This window comes from Mandrillus leucophaeus, unplaced genomic scaffold (assembly GCF_000951045.1).
Source record: "Mandrillus leucophaeus isolate KB7577 unplaced genomic scaffold, Mleu.le_1.0 Scaffold891, whole genome shotgun sequence".
In the NCBI taxonomy this organism is placed as follows: domain Eukaryota; kingdom Metazoa; phylum Chordata; class Mammalia; order Primates; family Cercopithecidae; genus Mandrillus; species Mandrillus leucophaeus.
The window spans coordinates 409714-414563 of NW_012109708.1; the positions used below are offsets into that span (position 1 = coordinate 409714).

At 43.1% G+C, this 4850-nt stretch overlaps 1 long non-coding RNA gene across 1 annotated transcript in view; it reads left to right on the forward strand.

The window, feature by feature from the left end:
- Positions 1-4850, forward strand: part of LOC105531524 — a 26253-nt gene that overhangs the window by 4681 nt on the left and 16722 nt on the right. Inside the window, exons 2-7 of the long non-coding RNA XR_001004820.1 lie at positions 105-172; positions 273-378; positions 1803-2461; positions 3185-3339; positions 3456-3658; positions 4505-4638. This is a non-coding gene — a long non-coding RNA (uncharacterized LOC105531524). The remainder of the gene's footprint in view (positions 1-104; positions 173-272; positions 379-1802; positions 2462-3184; positions 3340-3455; positions 3659-4504; positions 4639-4850) is intronic.

Sequence of the window (4850 nt, forward strand, 5' to 3'; positions counted from 1 at the left end):
GGACTCCCAGTGACATCTGGGTCTGCTCTGGGCACCCCCTTCCCAGATAGGACTTTTCCTGCACTGGCGTCTCTGGACATACGCAACTGTTCTCTTTCTCACAGGTGTCAGCAAGTCCTTCCTCTGCACCTGCAGAAGCAGCAACAGAAAAAACAAAAGCGGAAGAGGAAGAGTGAGTGTGCGGCGGGCAGAATGATGAGGGAAGCAGACACGTGCCCGTGTTCTTCATGGCTACGGTCACTTTCTTGTTGTCCCATCAGGGAAACCAGGAGGAAAACCAGGAAGCCCAAGAAGAAAACCAGGAATCCCAGCAAGAATAGCCGGTGGAATATCCTGAACTGTTGGGACATTTTTAATATATTTTAGAGACCTCTGAAGGTAAGTGAAGAGATGCCCTGAGAACATCCTCCAGGAAACAGACACCCACTCCATAGCAGCCCCTGAGCCTGCTGGGCTGAGCCCTCCACAGGCTGCTTAGTGAGGGAGACACTGAGGTGCTGGTCGGGCCACCGTGTGCAGGATACCAGGGGCTGTGCACTGTGTTATTTGCTGCAGTGACACTTCAGCTCACCAGCATCTCATTTGGGGGGACCTAGCTCTGTTCCCCCTAGCCCCTTGAGGCCAACAGGGAGCATCACTAGTTCATCCTGAGGAGACACTAGGGTTGACCATGAATCGCCCCCAGTTCAGGCCTCCTGGGAAAGGTGTGAGAGGGATGGAGCATCCCCAGGCTCCTTGTCACACGAGCAAGCAGCCCACCCGGTCCAGTATTGCCCAGTATTGAGGCCAGCGGGCACTCAGTAGGTCCTGGCATCAAGCAGGGGACACGGCAGGATCCAAGAAGCACTGAAATGTGCCCAGTCCCAGGGGTTCTTCAGCTTCTGTGGAGCCCTGGGGGTCAGGGGTGGCCTCATGGCCCCATTTTTCAAGATGAGGTTGAAGACTTCTATATGTAGAGAGCACTGGCTTGGGCGTCAGTCGTTCTGTGTCTGTTCCAAATGCCAACAAAACAAACCCCTGAAGACATTTCAGGGCCATGCTCACTTGGGAGGAGTTGAGGGCATGATTCAGGAAACCTCTGTTTTTTAAATATATTTTTCAATCTTGAAATAAGGTACACATATGAATATGTGTGTGTGTGTACATATACATTGTTTTTCACTCTTTCAAAAATGTATGTCTTCTGTAACCCTTTTATGCTAGAATACATGAATGTGAGAAATTTATGTCTTACCAAAGCATGATTTTAAAAATTACAATGCAAAGAGAAGTCCAGTGGGGATGTTAGAAAGACCAGGTCTTATTAGGCAATACCAATGACGTGCTCCAGGAAGCTATGCATGTTCAATGTGCAGCTCTTCTGTCTGGATGGCACAGAGGATCTGGGTGGCAAGGCAGGGTCACCACCCCACCCTGTGTCATGAGACCTCCTGCTCCTCTTAGGGCCCAGGGGCATGGGACTCTGCCTGTTGATCCTGGAATCCTCGATTTCCCCTGTTTCTGTGTCTTTTACTCTCCGGGGAACCAGCCTGCTGAAGGTGCCTGTGTGAGCACCCAGGTTCAGTTCTTCCTCCATGACACTTACAGACACTCTCTGTGGACAGATAACCCCTCAGCAGACAGCAGCACACAGGCCTCAGTGCCTTGGCATCTGAGTAGACCTGATTGTGGGGAGCTCACGGGCCCAAGGTCACCTTCCAGGGCCCGAGGACCTCTCTGAGACCTGCACGACCCCAGGGAGCCCCTCCTCCCTCCACCTCTGTGCCTCCCCAGTGACTCTTGCACCTCTGTCTGTGTTGCAGATTCCTCGAACACCAGGAAGGGCCCTGATGTGGGGATGTCAGCCTGGCTCAGACTTCATATGGATCGTGATCATTTTGGGAACTGTGCTACTCCAGAAACTTTTATAATCTTTGCTCAATTTGTTTTTAAACATTTTCCTGGCTGGGCTTGGTGGCTCATCCCTGTAATCCCAGCACTTTGGGAGGCCGAGGCGGGTGAATCACCTGAGGTCAGGAGTTCGAGGCCAGCCTGGCCAACAAGGTGAAACCCCGTCTCTAGTGAAAATATAAAAATTAACTAGGCATGGTGACACACTCTTGTAGTCCCAGAGGCCACTTGGGACTTGGGAGGCTGAGGCAGGAGAATCGCTTAAACCCGGGAAGCAGAAGTTGCAGTGAGCTGAGATCATGCCACTGCACTCCAGCCTGGCAACAGAGTGAGACTTCATCTAAAAAAAAGAAAAAAATTCTGACTTTAACCTCTGTTTTTTAGAGGGCACAAATTGTTATTGTGTTGTTTCTCTTTCACATTTTTTTCCTGAAGTTATTTTCCGATTGTTTTCATTCTTTCCGAAGTTTTGTTCACTCAGTTTTGAGTTTTTGTAATTTTGATAGACTTCTTTTGTGCTTTCATTTTCTCAATGATTTGTACGTCATTTTTAAAACACTTCCGTAGTACGGTAAGTCACATCAAGATGGACTGTTTTTATGTTTTGTAGTGATTGATATTCTGGATGTATTTTACACATGTAAGTGTTAATGGCCTGGTGCAGTGGCTACAGCCTGTGATCTCAGCAGTTTGGAAGACCAAGGCAGGAGGATTGCTTAATCCCAGAAGTTTAAGACCAGCCTGGGCAACATAGTGAGACCTCATCCCTAAAAAAAAAAAAAAAAAAAAAAAAAAAATTGATTAGCTGGGCATGGTGGCATCCGTCTGTAGTCCCAGCTACTTGGGAAGCTGAGGCAGGAGGATTGCTTGAGCCCAGGAGGTTGAGGCTGCAGTAAGCTGAGGTGGGAGGATGACTTGAGCCTGGGAGGTGAAGATTGCAGTGAGCTGAGATCACACCACTGCATTCAGTCTGGGCAACAGAACGAGACTCTATCTCAAAAAAAAAAAAAAAATTGTGTACTTTATTGACTCATTTATGTCTGATGGGTATTTTTTATTACAAATTGTTTAGTCACTACTTTAAAGCCTGCGTTATTTTTTTCTTAGTTTTATTGACTCATTTATGTCTTAGTCTTTTTTATTACAAATTATTTATTGTTTAGTCACTACCTTAGAGCATGTTTTATTTTTTATTAATTTTATTGACTTATTTATGTCTTAGTCCTTTTTATTACAAATTATTGTTTAGTCACTACTTTAGAGTCTGTTTTATTTTTTCTTAATTTTATTAAAGGACGATATTGATGATGAAATATCTCACGAAGATCATTTAGAGGTTTATTTTGAATAACTGACAATTCCAGGAATGATGGAATAAAACATATGAAGTAGAAGGACTGGAACCTCCAGAAAAAATACTTCAAGTTACCGACAAGTGATCTTAGTCAGGTATGTTACAGTCTTAATGGCTTTTCAGAAATTTGACAGAAAATTACTATTGATTTCATTGGATGTTTACATGAATTTTAAGCCTTTGGTTTTCTTTTTAACTTGATTTTTTACAGGTATAAATTGATAAGAAATGCCTGCACTTTCCCTCCTTCCTATCTTTCCCTCCTTCCTATCTTTCCCTTGCCTACAGAAAATTAAAAGGCAAAACAATGGACATTTACATATTCTTCATTTAGATTAACCAGTGGCTAGCATTTGCCACCTTTGCATTTTCTTTCTCTTTCCGTAAGTACGTTCTTCTCTGAATCATTTGAAAGTAAGTTGCGGAGAGCATGATGTTTTACCCCAACACTTCAGCATTTATCTCTTGTGAATAATGACATATTTCTACATAATTGCAATTGTACCATCTAACTATAATACAGTAATTTGATGTACAGCCCATATTCAGATTCACCAAATTGTCTCCAAAATATTCTTTATTTTTGTTTTAGATCCACAGTTTAATCAAAGATTAACCTTGCCTTTGGTTGTCATGTCTCTCTATTCTTTTACTTTGGAGTAGTTCTTTCAATACATGAAACATTTTGAAAACTCTAGGCTCTTTGTTTTGTACAGTGACCCATAATCTAGATATATCTGATTGCTTTTTTCTTCTCCTGACTAGAATAGATTGAGCATTTTGGCAAGAATACAGATTAAACAGTGTTCTCATGAGTGGATCCAGATTAAACAGTGAAAAATCCCTAATCCAGATTAGGCAGTGTTGGGTACTTATTGCCTCACACCAGGATATTTTGCGTCTGTCCCACGATTGGTGATTCTATGTTTAATAATTTTGGTTGAGGTGGTGTCCACTGGACTTCTCTTTGTGAAGGTAGCTTTTCCCTTTTGTTCTTAGTCATCTGTGGGATGAGACATCAAAGCACTGTGAACATCTTATTCCCTGGCAACCTTCATGAGCTGGTTTCAGCGTCATTGCTGAAGCCTCTTGGAAACATTGGTTACACCCGTGGTTCCAATGGTGATTTTTCTCATTCCTTTTATATTGATTACCTGCTTCCTTCAATGAAGTAGATGTTGTCTCTTCCCCATGTTTTACCCTTCAAAATGTTTGATTTTAATTTAAATGGTTAATACAGCTAAGTTACTCTTTCAACAGGCAAATGAAAACAGTAGCCTAAAGTGTCGGTTTCAACCAGAAAATAACAGCTATGATTTCTCATGGCTCACACTCTTCTGAAACGACTCAGGAAGAGGCTGAGGAAGGCCATGTTGTTTGTCTACCTGGGACTAGTGAGTATAGAAATAGGATTCCTTTGTTCTTAAATTCTACTTTTGACTTTACTTTTAAAATATAATTTCTTTCATATGATTTGGCTCATACCTGCAATCTTAGCATTTTGGGATGCCAAAGAGGGAGAATCACTTGACCCCAGGAGTTTGAGACGAGCCTAGGCATCATAGGGAGACTCTGTACACACACACACACACACACACACACACAC